Raw genomic sequence first — 14,913 nt, 5'->3', positions numbered from 1 at the left:
ATAGGTAACAGTTAACGGTCACACGCTACACTTCAGCACGCAAAACCACAGGTATTTCATATAGAATTTTACATAAAATAGACTCTATTTTGTCATAGTCACGATTTTACTTTTGGCTATTCCGCCTTAAAATGGATTCAAGATTAGAATCCCATCCTAGTGCAATATTAAAAATAAAACAAACTGTGCTTCCGCAATCGTTCTACTTCCGATCAATGCCTGAATGTTGTTCAGGGACGTTGAAACAAATTGCGATATACATGTATTCTATTTTTATTCTAAAACGTGTACTCTTGTAATGTGAAATTATAAACGTTTTCATTGTGGTTTTGTACATAATTTAGCGGTCAAATCACGAGTATCACACAACACATATGTTCAAACTTAATCAAAATATAAAACTCTATTCAACCTCTATTCAACCTGACCAAAGGAATGTTTTGGTAAGTGTTTATGTGACATATATATGATATCAAATCGCCACGTATTGCAAACTACGGAAATCTTATAGGTCATTTCTCCTTGTGCTTAAATTGCAATACTGGAAGAAACTAATATGCTAAATATAAATAATAAAAGTATTTATTTCTAATTTGTTTGTTTGAAATTTATTCATAGTTTTCACATGTAAAGTAGGAAGTCTATTCATGTAGTACGGACTTTTCCTGGCCATTACTTAGTTTATACATACTTTATTTTAGGTCGATTGTGAAGCAAGTTCTACAACTTTTACTTATAATTCATTTCTGATGGAATCCATCGCCATGAGGGTATGAGAGAAGAGAAGCCAGTTTTCCTCTAAATGCTGAGCGTCAAACAAGGGAGCTACTGATACCATTTTTCACGTTTTTGGTATGACACTCGGCAATCAAGGCGGTCTTACTTGGTATACCGTCTTTGGAAATTGACAATTTACATAATTTAGAGGTTATAAAGATCTACCACTGGTTAAGGTGCGACCTAATTTTGAATATCTGGCTCGGGGAGGTTAACTGTTGAAGCGTTTACGAGGATGTGCTGAATTACCACCTAAACAGTTACCCGAGAGCCGGATATTTACATTCGCACCTAAAACCAATAATAGGTTCTTTTTCTTGTTAAACATATCCTACAACTTTAGAAGAAATAATATAAAACAAATGCTTTTCATTTGAATAAGATTTTATTATAGTAGTTTAAACATTTACGCATTCATTCATACAGAAATTTAAGCAAGAGAGTCACCTAAGGCATCAATGTGTAAGTCGAGTTTTTTTCTAGCACCGGTGAAAACAAGGGAAAATCCTGTCACACTGCTTCTGCTATTGACCTGTCTTTAGTTCAAAACAGGTTTGCTGTGCCCTTAAGTCAAAAACTTATCCAATCAAAGCACTGAAAGGACTGATAGCTAGTTCTTATTGAGTGATATTTCAGGGTTAGGTTTAGCTTTTATTTTGCTAGAATATGGCGCCACTTTATGCTGTTAACTAATAAAAACGCCGTCTCTCCATGCTGTTAACCAATCAAAGCGCACGGAATTTATTTATGCGTGTTGCATTACGAGTAGAATTTTAGGTATGTGCGAGAGTGGGTTCATGTAGAAAATTTTATACAAAAGACGGAGAGAGCGGAGTGATTCCGAATATTTCGAATGAGATATAATGTTCATAATCTTTCTAGAATCCGTTGCTGCTTGTTTTTGTTCTTTAAAACAGTAGTCCTCAGTTGCTCACACATTCAAACAATACCAAGATTATAAAAATATGGTAGTTGATTTAGAGCTATAGCCAGTAGCTAAAGCACTGTCTAGAAAGCTTTGGAATTTATTTCTAATATCATGTAATAAAATAGTTATTGAATGGCTTGCCAGCCAGCAAAAACTACCTGCACTCGGTCCTTGAGACCTCAGAAAATAGCTTTGCCCATTGACCGGCAAGCCATTCAAGGTTACACAATACCAGTTCTTTATTTCATATAAACAATGAAATGTTGAGACCTATTTTCAGTACTTTTGAGCATTTCAATGATATGGCAACCATACATAGTCATTTAGTATAACATGTCTTCTTACCATAGATAAAAAATATTGAGATGTTCTGTTAAAATAATCTGTTCTGAAAAACATCACACTCTGAAAATGTTCCCATGAAAAATGCCGTTTAGCAATTTTTCTCAATGAATAAAACTAAAACATGAAAAATCACAATAAAAATGGTCTAGATCTTTTCCGAATACAATAAGCAATAAAATTAAGCTAAAATATAACTGCTACATCCTTATGCACTGTCACTTTAAACGTTTAAACCAATCTAAATTTGGGATATCTGAGTTATTATACTAGGTCATGAGTATATAAAATATATAGGAATGTTTTCATCAAATAAGCTATATATCGAATATGGTTCTACGATGTAATGGTTAGCACTCTGGACTTTGAATCCAGTGATCCAAGTTCAAATCTCGGTAGAACCATTCTTTAATTAAACATATTTTTCTATTAAATGAACGGGCTATCACAGACTAAACGCTCCGTTCAGAAACAAAAATGTATTCCCTTCAGCAGTGAAGGGTTCACATAATTTCCGTCCCGTATATTTCATTCCTGCCTCTTGTTTTCTGCGAAATATGATAAATACAATTGAAGCTCGTTGGAAGAATCGATGTGAAGCAAAATGGCTTAATAAACCAAAGGCTTATGGGTTTAAATACTTACTTACCAATACTAGTGAAATTCACTCTTATGTCTCATAATTTATAGCTCATTCTTTTCCATTTGGCTGAATTCGATACAATTAGCTGGACATTAATTGCATGCTATGGATATAATTTATACTTATGGCACTGTTTCATAGTCAATGATTAATCTTTTCGCAAATAATGTATTTATTTTTATAAAAATATCAGGTTCCACCGAGACTTGAACTCGGATCACAGGATTCAGAGTCCTGAGTGCTAACCATGACACCATGGAACCTGTAGCACTCTGTCACTTTAAAAGTTAAAACCAATCTAAATATGGAATGTCTGATTAACGGAATGTATATGACCTTGTCACCAGTATGCCATATAAGCTAACTGCCGTAGGTGGTTCTATCTGTTGACTTTGAATCCAGCTATCCGAATTTAAATCTTGGCAGAATCTTTATTTAATAGAACATTGTTCCATGTATATATTAAATAAGCAAACGAGCCATCATAGAAAACAATGTAACATGTAGTACTCTTTCACTTTAAAAGTTAAATTAATCTAAATATAGGATATCTGATAACGGAAAGAATATACTAGTATTAGTGTACCATGTCACGAGTATGCCAAATCTTTTGATGTTTATTCATCTAATAAGTTAACTGTCGAAGGTGGTTCTATGGTATAATGGACTTTGAATCCAGCGATCCAACTTCAAATCACTGTAGAACCTATATTGAATTTTCCTGTATGCATAAAATGAACGAGCCATCACAGAAAACAAAGCTCCGCCCCAAAAAAACAAGATATCTTGTCACTGTTAACGTGGTCGCAAAACATATCTCATTTATATTCCAAACTCTTGAGATCGCTTAATTCAAAATGTCCTTAATGAAACGGTAGCACATAGGCAGAATCGACATTTGGAAAGAACGCTTATATGAACTAAAGGTCAAAAATAAAATACCGCCACTTTTTCTTATAGAACATGCATTTTTGTAATACACCTCTGAGCAAGCAAGTGCCAATTTCCTTACTTTTTCTTGTGGTAATTTGACAGTCATTTCAACAGAATCATTATCATTTCCTAAGTAAGTTGTTTTTGTGTTGGCACTAAAACAGATTTTTATCATGTTTGATAAACCTTAATTCTTCAAACAATTTCATCTGCATTTTTCTTAAAGCTCTGAAATTGTTGCGCAGCCAAGATTGAATCATCATTATATTCACTATTTTATTACCTTGCTTCCTCAAAGTTGCGTACACCAGATTCAACAATTTTGTAAATAGTAAGGCACAGCAAATACCAATTCGGAGGCAGACATACGCAAAAAGATTTCCTTTCCAACAGAATTTAAGTAATTTTTGCTGTCCTTCAGCTATTGGTACTGAATAATAGGCGTGCCTGATGTCCAAAGATGCCATGTAACAATTCTTTTGTCACTAGTGTCAATGACGATTCAAAACAATCCATTTTACATTATGGCATGTTATATATTTGTTCAGATTTTTCAAATTTAAAATCATACGCTTCTCTCCGTCTTTTCTTCGGCCGTATAAAAATGGCAGAAATAAATTCTCCCTCTTCATGATCTACTTTTTTATCACTTTTGATTCTAACAATTTTTCAATTTTAGGTCAATAATTTTACTTTCTGCTGATAAAGATTAAATCTATACTTGTAGTACAGCTGGTCCATAGTCAGTGATTTATCTTTTGACAAGGCACGTTTTTTTATTCATAAAAAAAACCTTAAGTTCCACGGAGATTTGAATTCGGATCGCAGGATTCAGAGTCCTGAGTACTAACCATTACACCATGGAACCTGAAAGTTAAAACCAACCTAAATATGGAATGTCTGATAACGGAATATATATCACCGTTTCACGGGTATGTAAAACATTTGGCTGTTTACCCATCAGATAATTTAACTGTCGTATATGGTTCTATGGTGTAATGGTTAGCACTCTGTACTTTGAATCCAGCAATCCGTGTTCAAATCTCGATAGAGCCTTTCCGTTGAATGGACGGGTTATCAAAAAATAAAATTAAAAAATGTATTCCCTTCACGCAATATTTCTGTCCTTTATGCTTCTTTTCCATATATTGAAAATGTCTTCTGCCAAATGAGATAAATAAAATTGAAGCTCGTATGAGGAATCGACATATAGTAAAATGGCTACATATTCCGAAGGATTATGGGTTCCAATAATTACCTTCAAATACAAATAAAATTCACACTCTTATGTCATAATATTACTGATACATGTACTCATTTATTCTCCATTTTGCGGGAAACTGGAAATATATCTAAATTAAATACATGTAATGGTATAATGTATATTTATAATACATGCACATAGTGATTAATTTTTCATAAATGATGTATTTATTTTCATAAAAATATAAGGTTCCACCGAGACTTGAACTCGGATCGCAGGATTCAGAGTCCTGAGTGCTAACCATTACACCATGGAACATGTTGTACTCTTAAAATTTTTAATGTTAAAACTAATCTAAATATGGGATATCTGATAACGGACCATGTCGCGAGTATGTAAAGTATTTGAATGTTTATTCATCTGATAAGTTAACTGTCGTAGTTGGTTCTATGGTGTAATGGTTAGCACTCTGGACTTTGAATCCAGCGATCCGAGTTCAAATCTCGGTAGACACTTTATTTAATAAAACATTTTTCCTGTATGTATTAACTTAATAGTCATCACAGAAAACAAAGCTCTGCCCAAAACAATATAACGTGATCGCAAAACGTATTTCCTTTTAAGCAATCTTTTGGATCGCTCTATCGGCAGAATCGGAATCTTGAAACAACAGCTAGAAAAACTGTTAAAGCTTTATTTATTCCATCACTTAAATACACACTGTAGTTCAGTCCTCACCTTTTCCTTAACTTTTCACCAGTCACTTTGTGGCCGGATTCGATTCATTGTGCTAGAAATATACTAATGGCATGATAATGAATATATTTATTGACGGTCGTATGCCGTACCGAGATATGTTTGACTGACCATCGTGACAGTGGTCAGTCAAGTGTATACACAAAGTTTTCGTGCATTATGAATTTATAAAATGTTTTTCATTCGACGGTCTGAACAGGTAGATGTCGCACATAAACTTTTTAAATAAACAAAAAGTTTAAAATGATAATATAATTTTTGATCGAGTATATTTCATATGTTATGTATATATTTCTACATGAATTTATCTGTTTCAGTTATGGTGATTTTCTGTTACCATGGAAATGGAAGTATGTTTGGGTACGAAAGACGGGAGACATGCAAAGTGTGGTTGTTGATTATATTCTACATAGTGAGCCTACGGTGGGAATAGTGGTTCAGGACTATTCATGTGATACCTTTAGATGATCACGTGCTATTTTTTTCTGACATGTTAAGAGACAGTGCAGCCATCGTTTCAATATGGCATTTTTTTGTTCTGTTGAACCATTATTCATGTGTGATAATTGAATGTGCGAAAATTTGAATAAATACATCTACCTGTTTGTACCAATCCTATACATTCTTTCTTGTTTATTTCTGGTATGAATTTAAGTGAGATAATAAATAATTTATGTTTGACCTAAATGAAATGAAGAGAAAACATAATTAAATCTATACTTGTAGTACAGCTGGTCCATAGTTAGTTATTTATCTTTTGACAAAGAACGTTTTTATATTAATAAAGAAAACCGTTAGGTTCCACCGAGATTTGAACTCGGATCGCAGGATTCAGAGTCCTGAGTGCTAACCATTACACCATGGAACCTGCAGTTCACTTTCACTTCAAAAGTTATAACTAATCTAATTAGGGAATACCTGACAGGGAAATGTATATTACCGTTTCACAGGTATGTAAAACATTGAATGTTTATTCATCTGATAATTTCTGTCGTATATGGTTCTATGGTGTAATGGTTAGCACTCTGGACTTTGAATCCAGCGATCCGAGTTCAAATCTCGGTAGAACCTTTCTTTTGTTGAATGAATGAGGGATCAAAATATAAAAGCTCCGTTCAAAAAAAAAACCATTCACGCAATATTTCTGACCCTTATATTTCTTTTCCATGTATTGAGAATGTCTTCTGCCAGATGAGATGCTCGTATGAAGAATCGACATAAAGCAAAATGGCTACATATTCCGAAGGCTTATGGGTTCCGATACTTACCTTCCAATACAACTAAAGTTCACACTCTATGTCATAATATTACTGATACCTCATTTTTTTCTCCATTTTGTGGGAAGCTGGAAATATACCTAAATTAAATACATGTTATGATATAATTTATATTTATAGTACATGCACGTAGTGATTAATCTTCTCACAAATAATGTATTTATTTTCATAAAAGTATAAGGTTCCACCGAGACTTGAACTCGGATCGCAGGATTCAGAGTCCTGAGTGCTAACCATTACACCATGGAACCTGTTATACGCTTACATTTTTAAAGTTAAAACTAATCTAAATATGGGATATTTGATAACGGACCATATCGCGAGTATGTAAAATATTTGAATGTTTATTCATCTGATAAGTTAACTGTCGTAGTTGGTTCTATGGTGTAATGGTTAGCACTCTGGACTTTGAATCCAGCGATCCGAGTTCAAATTTCGGTAGAACCTTTATTTAATAAAACATTTTTCTTATATGTATTAACTGTATAGTCATCACTGTGATCCCAGAAAACAAAGCTCTGCCCAAAAACAATATAACGTGGTCGCAAAACGTATATCCTTTATATTTTAACCCATCTTTGGGATCGCTTTATCAGCAGAATCGAATTCTTGAGAAATGGGCTAGATAAACTAATGCTTTATTCATTCCATCAATTAAATACACGATGTAGTTCAGTCCTCGCGTTTTCCTTAACTTTTCACCAGTCACGTTGTGGGATTCGATTCATTGTGCCGCCGAGACTTGAAGTCGGATCGCAGCATTCAGAGTCCTGAGTGCTAACCATTACACCATGGAACCTGTAGTCTGAGCAGGTAGATGTCGCACATAAACTTAAATCAATACAAAAAAAATTATATAATTTTGATCGAATATATTTCACATGTTATGTATATATTGCTACATGGATTTATCTGTTTCAGTTATGGTGATTTTCTGTTGCCATGGGTATTGAAGTATGTTTGGGTACGAAAGACGGGAGACATGCAAAGTGTGGTTGTGATTTATATTCTAAATAGTGAGTGGGAATAGTGGTTCAGGACTATTCACGTGATACCATTAATGTTCACGTGCTTTATTTCATTTCATATATGTTAAGAGACAGTGCAGCCATCGTTTCATTATGGCAATTTTTGTTGTTTTGTTGAACCATTATTCATGTGTGATTTTTGAATGTGCGATAATGGAATGAATACATCTACCTGTTTGTACCAATCCTATACATTCTTGCTTGTTAATTTCTGGTACGAATTTAAGTGAGATAATAAACGATTTATGCTTGGCCTAAATGAAATGAAAAGAAAACATAAATACATGTTATGATATAATTTATATTTATAGTACATGCACGTAGCGATTTATCTTCTCACAAATGATATATTTATTTTCATAAAAATATAAGGTTCCACCGAGACTTGAACTCGGATCGCAGGATTCAGAGTCCTGAGTGCTAACCATTACACCATGGAACATGTTATACGCTTACATTTTTAAAGTTCAAACTAATCTAAGTATGGGTTATTTGATAACGGACCATGTCGAGAGTATGTAAAATATTTGGATGTTTATTCATCTGATAAGTTAACTGTCGTAGTTGGTTCTATGGTGTAATGGTTAGCACTCTGGACTTTGAATCCAGCGATCCGAGTTCAAATCTCGGTAGAACCTTTATTTAATAAGACAGTTTTCCTGTATGTATTAACTGAATAGTCATCACAGAAAACATAGTTCTGCCCAAAACAATATAACGTGGTCGCAAAACGTATTTCCTTTTAAGCAAACTTTGGGATCGCTCTATCAGCAGATTCGAAACCTTGAAACAACGGCTAGATAAACTATTAAAGCTTTATTTATTCCATCACTTAAATACACACTGTAGTTCAGTTCTCACCTTTTCCTTAACTTTTCACGTTGTGGGATTCAATTCATTGTGCTAGAAATATACCAATGGCATGATAATGATTAAATCTATAATTGTAGTACAGCTGGTCCATAGTTATTTATCTTTTAATTAAGAACGTTTTATTAATAAAGAAAAACCTTAGGTTCCACCGAGATTTGAACTCGGATCGCAGGATTCAGAGTCCTGAGAGCTAACCATTACACCATGGAAGCTGTAGTACACTTTCACTTCAAAAGTTATAACTAATCTAATTATGGAATACCTGACAGAGGAATGTATATTACCATTTCATAGGTATGTAAAATATTGAATGTTTATTCGTCAGATAATTACTGTCATATATGGTTCTATGGTGTAATGGTTAGCACTCTGGACTTTGAATCCAGCGATCCGAGTTCAAATCTCGGTAGAACCTTTCTTTTGTTGAATGAATGAGGGGATAAAAAAATAAAAGCTCCGTTCAAAAAAATTATTCCATTCACGCAATATTTCTGACCCTTATATTTCTTTTCCATGTATTGAGAATGTCTTCTGCCAGATGACATGCTTGTATGAAGAATCAACATAAAGCAAAATGGCTACATGTTCCGAAGGTTTGTGGGTTCCAATACTTACCTTACCTTCCAATACAACTAAAGTTCACACTCTTATGTCATAATATTACTGATACCTCATTTTTTCTCCGTTTTGTGGGAAGCTGGAAATATATCTAAATTAAATACATGTTATGATATAATTTATATTTATAGTACATGCATGTAGTGATTAATCTTCACACAAATAATGTATTTATTTTCATAAAAATATAAGGTTCCACCGAGACTTGAACTCGGATCGCAGGATTCAGAGTCCTGAGTGCTAACCATTACACCATGGAACCTGTTATACGCTTACATTTTTAAAGTTAAAACTAATCTAGATATGTGATATTTGATAACGGACCATGTCGCGAGTATGTAAAATATTTGGATGTTTATTCATCTGATAAGTTAACTGTCGTAGTTGGTTCTATGGTGTAATGGTTAGCACTCTGGACTTTGAATCCAGCGATCCGAGTTCAAATCTCGGTAGAACCTTTATTTAATAAAACATTTTTCCTGTATGTATTAACTGAATAGTCATCACAGAAAACATAGCTCTGCCCAAAACAATATAACCTGGTCGCAAAACGTATTTCTTTTTAAGCAATCTTTGGTTCCATTTGGTTTGAAGCTGGAAATATATCTAAATTAAATATATTTATTGGCGGTCGTATGCCGTACCGAATATGTTAGACTGACCACCGTGATAGTGGTCAGTCAAGTGTATTCACGAAGTTTTCGTGCGTTATGGATTTATAAAATGTTTTTCATTCGACGGTCTGAACAGGTAGATGTCGCACATAAACTTAAATCAATAAAAAAAATTATATAATTTTGATCGAATATATTTCACATGTTATGTATATATTGCTACATGGATTGATCTGTTTCAGTTATGGTGATTTTCTGTTGCCATGGGAATTGAAGTATGTTCGGGTACGAAAGACGGAAGACATGCAAAGTGTGGTTGTGATTTATATTCTAAATAGTGAGTGGGCATAGTGGTTCAGGACTATTCACGTGATACCATTAATGTTCACGTGCTATTTTTTTCTTTTCTTATATGTTAAGAGACAGTGCAGCCATCGTTTCATTATGGCAATTTATTTTGTTTTGTTGAACCATTATTCATGTGTGATTTTTGAATGTGCGAAAATGGAATAAATACATCTACTTGTTTGTACCAATCCTATACATTCTTGCTTGTTTATTTCTGGTACGAATTTAAGTGAGAGAAATAAATAATTTGTGTTTGGCCTAAATGAAATGAAAAGAAAACAAAAATACATGTTATGATATAATTTATATTTATAGTACATGCACGTAGTGATTAATCTTCACACAAATAATGTATTTATTTTCATAAAAATATAAGGTTCCACCGAGACTTGAACTCGGATCGCAGGATTCAGAGTCCTGAGTGCTAACCATTACACCATGGAACCTGTTATACGCTTACATTTTTAAAGTTAAAACTAATCTAAATATGTGATATTTGATAACGGACCATGTCGAGAGTATGTAAAATATTTGGATGTTTATTCATCTGATAAGTTAACTGTCGTAGTTGGTTCTATTGTGTAATGGTTAGCACTCTGGACTTTGAATCCAGCGATCCGAGTTCAAATCTCGGTAGAACCTTTATTTAATAAAACATTTTTCCTGTATGTATTAACTGAATAGTCATCACAGAAAACATAGCTCTGCCCAAAACAATATAACCTGGTCGCAAAACGTATTTCTTTTTAAGCAATCTTTGGTTCCATTTGGTTTGAAGCTGGAAATATATCTAAATTAAATATATTTATTGGCGGTCGTATGCCGTACCGAATATGTTAGACTGACCACCGTGATAGTGGTCAGTCAAGTGTATTCACGAAGTTTTCGTGCGTTATGGATTTATAAAATGTTTTTCATTCGACGGTCTGAACAGGTAGATGTCGCACATAAACTTAAATCAATAAAAAAAATTATATAATTTTGATCGAATATATTTCACATGTTATGTATATATTGCTACATGGATTGATCTGTTTCAGTTATGGTGATTTTCTGTTGCCATGGGAATTGAAGTATGTTCGGGTACGAAAGACGGAAGACATGCAAAGTGTGGTTGTGATTTATATTCTAAATAGTGAGTGGGAATAGTGGTTCAGGACTATTCACGTGATACCATTAATGTTCACGTGCTATTTTTTTCTTTTCTTATATGTTAAGAGACAGTGCAGCCATCGTTTCATTATGGTAATTTATTTTGTTTTGTTGAACCATTATTCATGTGTGATTTTTGAATGTGCGAAAATGGAATAAATACATCTACTTGTTTGTACCAATCCTATACATTCTTGCTTGTTTATTTCTGGTACGAATTTAAGTGAGAGAAATAAATAATTTGTGTTTGGCCTAAATGAAATGAAAAGAAAACAAAAATATATGGTGGCTGATTTCTGCCATCTCGTTCTGGCGTGTTGGCGCGTTTGCAGGGCGCCAGAACGCCAGGACGCCAGGACGACAATTATACGCGCCAAGACGACAAACAAGGCATTTGTCGTTCTGGCGGGGGCGCCAACACGCTAAATTGGGAAGTTGTCGTCCTGGCGTTCTGGCGTCTTAGCGCGTTTGCAGGGCGCCAAGACGCCAACACGCCAGGACGACAATTATACGTGCCAAGACGACAAAATCCATATTTGTCGTTTTGGCGCGTTCATTTGTCGTCTTGGCGTGTTGGCGCGTTGGCGTTTGCAGGGCGCCAAGACGCCAACACGCCAGGACGACAATAATATGCGCCAAGACGACAAAATCCATATTTGTCGTTTTGGCGCGTTCATTTGTCGTCTTGGCGTGTTGGCGCGTTGGCGGGGGCGCCAAGACGCCAACACGCCAAGACGACAAATGAACGCGCCAAGACGACAAAATCCATATTTGTCGTTTTGGCGCGTTCATTTGTCGTCTTAGCGTGTTGGCGCGTTGGCGGGGGCGGGGGCGCCAACACGCCAACACGCCAAGACGACAAATGAACGCGCCAAAACGACAAATACGGATTTTGTCGTCTTGGCGCCTATAATTGTCGTCCTGGCGTGTTGGCGTCTTGGCGCTCTGCAAACGCGCCAACACGCCAGAACGAGATGGCAGAAATCAGCCACCATAAAAATACATGTTATGATATAATTTATATTTATAGTACATGCACGTAGTGATTAATCTTCACACAAATAATGTATTTATTTTCATAAAAATATAAGGTTCCACCGAGACTTGAACTCGGATCGCAGGATTCAGAGTCCTGAGTGCTAACCATTACACCATGGAACCTGTTATACGCTTACATTTTTAAAGTTAAAACTAATCTAAATATGTGATATTTGATAACGGACCATGTCGCGAGTATGTAAAATATTTGGATGTTTATTCATCTGATAAGTTAACTGTCGTAGTTGGTTCTATTGTGTAATGGTTAGCACTCTGGACTTTGAATCCAGCGATCCGAGTTCAAATCTCGGTAGACACTTTATTTAATAAAACATTTTTCCTGTATGTATTAACTGAATAGTCATCACAGAAAACATAGCTCTGCCCAAAACAATATAACCTGGTCGCAAAACGTATTTCCTTTTAAGCAATCTTTGGTTCCATTTGGTTGGAAGCTGGAAATATATCTAAATTAAGTATTTTTATTGGCGGTCGTATGCCGTACCGAGATATGTTAGACTGACCACCGTGATAGTGGTCAGTAAAGTGTATTCACGAAGTTTTCGTGCGTTATGGATTTATAAAATATTTTTCATTCGACGGTCTGAACAGGTAGATGTCGCACATAAATCAATAAAAAAAAATTATATAATTTTGATCGAATATATTTCACATGTTATGTATATATTGCTACATGGATTGATCTGTTTCAGTTATGGTGATTTTCTGTTGCCATGGGAATTGAAGTACTTTCGGGTACGAAAGACGGAAGACATGCAAACTGTAGTTGTGATTTATATTCTAAATAGTGAGTGGGAATAGTGGTTCAGGACTATTCACGTGATACCATTAATGTTCACGTGCTATTTTTTTTCTTTTCTTATATGTTAAGAGACAGTGCAGCCATCGTTTCATTATGGCATTTTTGTTTTGTTTTGTTGAACCATTATTCATGTGTGATTTTTGAATGTGCGAAAATGGAATGAATACATCTACTTGTTTGTACCAATCCTATACATTCTTGCTTGTTTATTTCTGGTACGAATTTAAGTGAGAGAAATAAATAATTTATGTTTGACCTATATGAAATGAAAAGAAAACAAAAATACATGTTATGATATAATTTATATTTATAGTACATGCACGTAGTGATTAATCTTCTCACAAATAATGTATTTATTTCCATAAAAATATAAGGTTCCACTGAGACTTGAACTCGGATCGCAGGATTCAGAGTCCTGAGTCCATTACACCATGGAACCTGTTATACTCTTAAAATTTTTAAATTAAAAAACAAACTAAATATGGGATACCTGATAACGGACCGTGTCATGAGTACAAATGTATATAAAATATTTGGATGTTTATTTATCAGATAATTAAAGGTTATTAGCTTTGTGAAATATGCACGAGTTCTTTAGCGGGAATATTGCGCGACTTTAGCAATATTCTTCCGCTGAAGAACGAGTGCATATTTCCCGATGCAAAGATAATAACCTTTTTATTACATATAGTAGACGCAACTTGACCCCGATGGTTGACCTTTGCATTATAATACATAACAAGGCAGTCTGAATGACAGCTAAATCCCCCGCCACTGCTATGGATAGTGAAAGGGTAAAACCTTTGATTTTAGCTGTGACCTTGACCTTGAACTGACATGGCTGACTCATGAATTCTGCACAATGTCTTGATGAGGTGATCATTTGACCAAAGTTTCATGAAAATCCTTCAAGGGGTTTAGGAGATACAGAGCTGAAACCTTTGACCTTCAGTTGTGACCTTGACCTTGAGTTGACATGGCTGACTCATGAGTTCTTGATGAGGTGATCATTTGACCCAAGTTTGATGAAAATCCTTCAAGGGGTTAAGGAGATACAGAGTGGACACCAAATGGAAGGCTCAAACCTTCGACCCTTAGTTGTGACCTTGACTTTGAGCTAGCATGGTTGACTCATAATTTCTGCACATCATTCTGATGAGGTAATCATTTGACCCAAGTTTTATAAAATTCCTTCAAGGGGTTTAGGAGATATAGAGCGGACACGAAATGGAAGGCTCAAACCTTTGACCTTCAGTTGTGACCTTGACCTTGAGCCGACATGGCTGACTCATGAGTTCTGCACATCGCCTTGATGAAGTGATCGTTTGACCCAAGTTTGATGAAAATCCTTCAAGGGGTTTAGGAGATATAGAGCGGACACAAAATGGAAGGCTTAAACTTTTGACCCTAAGTTGTGACCTTGACCTTGAGCCAGCATGACTGACTCATGGGTTCTGCACATCGTCTTGATGAGGTGATCATTTGACCCAAGTTTAATCAAATTCCTTCAAGGGGTTTAAGAGATATAGAGCGGACACAAAATGGAAGGCTCAAACCTT

General features: G+C 35.0%; 1 long non-coding RNA gene and 15 other non-coding genes across 16 annotated transcripts; 8 read left to right on the top strand and 8 right to left on the bottom strand.

Moving 5' to 3' along the window:
- The first annotated feature begins 435 nt into the window (after positions 1-435).
- LOC123541009 (uncharacterized) lies at positions 436-13,790 on the top strand. The gene is made up of 5 exons (XR_008367939.1): positions 436-852; positions 5,901-7,876; positions 10,236-10,330; positions 11,382-11,476; positions 13,245-13,790. It is a non-coding gene; the product is annotated as an uncharacterized LOC123541009 (long non-coding RNA).
- Trnaq-cug (transfer RNA glutamine (anticodon CUG)) lies at positions 2,882-2,953 on the bottom strand. The gene has a single exon. It is a non-coding gene; the product is annotated as a tRNA-Gln (tRNA).
- On the bottom strand, positions 5,074-5,145 carry Trnaq-cug (transfer RNA glutamine (anticodon CUG)). Its single transcript has one exon. It is a non-coding gene; the product is annotated as a tRNA-Gln (tRNA).
- Trnaq-uug (transfer RNA glutamine (anticodon UUG)) lies at positions 5,271-5,343 on the top strand. The gene has a single exon. It is a non-coding gene; the product is annotated as a tRNA-Gln (tRNA).
- Trnaq-cug (transfer RNA glutamine (anticodon CUG)) lies at positions 6,380-6,451 on the bottom strand. Its single transcript has one exon. It is a non-coding gene; the product is annotated as a tRNA-Gln (tRNA).
- Trnaq-uug (transfer RNA glutamine (anticodon UUG)) lies at positions 6,583-6,654 on the top strand. Its single transcript has one exon. It is a non-coding gene; the product is annotated as a tRNA-Gln (tRNA).
- On the bottom strand, positions 7,040-7,111 carry Trnaq-cug (transfer RNA glutamine (anticodon CUG)). The gene has a single exon. It is a non-coding gene; the product is annotated as a tRNA-Gln (tRNA).
- On the top strand, positions 7,236-7,307 carry Trnaq-uug (transfer RNA glutamine (anticodon UUG)). Its single transcript has one exon. It is a non-coding gene; the product is annotated as a tRNA-Gln (tRNA).
- On the bottom strand, positions 8,259-8,330 carry Trnaq-cug (transfer RNA glutamine (anticodon CUG)). Its single transcript has one exon. It is a non-coding gene; the product is annotated as a tRNA-Gln (tRNA).
- On the top strand, positions 8,455-8,526 carry Trnaq-uug (transfer RNA glutamine (anticodon UUG)). The gene has a single exon. It is a non-coding gene; the product is annotated as a tRNA-Gln (tRNA).
- Positions 9,105-9,176, top strand: Trnaq-uug (transfer RNA glutamine (anticodon UUG)). Its single transcript has one exon. It is a non-coding gene; the product is annotated as a tRNA-Gln (tRNA).
- Trnaq-cug (transfer RNA glutamine (anticodon CUG)) lies at positions 9,570-9,641 on the bottom strand. Its single transcript has one exon. It is a non-coding gene; the product is annotated as a tRNA-Gln (tRNA).
- Positions 9,766-9,837, top strand: Trnaq-uug (transfer RNA glutamine (anticodon UUG)). The gene has a single exon. It is a non-coding gene; the product is annotated as a tRNA-Gln (tRNA).
- Trnaq-cug (transfer RNA glutamine (anticodon CUG)) lies at positions 10,716-10,787 on the bottom strand. The gene has a single exon. It is a non-coding gene; the product is annotated as a tRNA-Gln (tRNA).
- Positions 10,912-10,983, top strand: Trnaq-uug (transfer RNA glutamine (anticodon UUG)). The gene has a single exon. It is a non-coding gene; the product is annotated as a tRNA-Gln (tRNA).
- On the bottom strand, positions 12,583-12,654 carry Trnaq-cug (transfer RNA glutamine (anticodon CUG)). The gene has a single exon. It is a non-coding gene; the product is annotated as a tRNA-Gln (tRNA).
- Positions 13,791-14,913: the final 1,123 nt, after the last annotated feature.

This window comes from Mercenaria mercenaria, chromosome 16 (assembly GCF_021730395.1).
Source record: "Mercenaria mercenaria strain notata chromosome 16, MADL_Memer_1, whole genome shotgun sequence".
NCBI classification, from domain to species: domain Eukaryota; kingdom Metazoa; phylum Mollusca; class Bivalvia; order Venerida; family Veneridae; genus Mercenaria; species Mercenaria mercenaria.
This window is presented reverse-complemented; position numbering and strand designations above follow the sequence as displayed.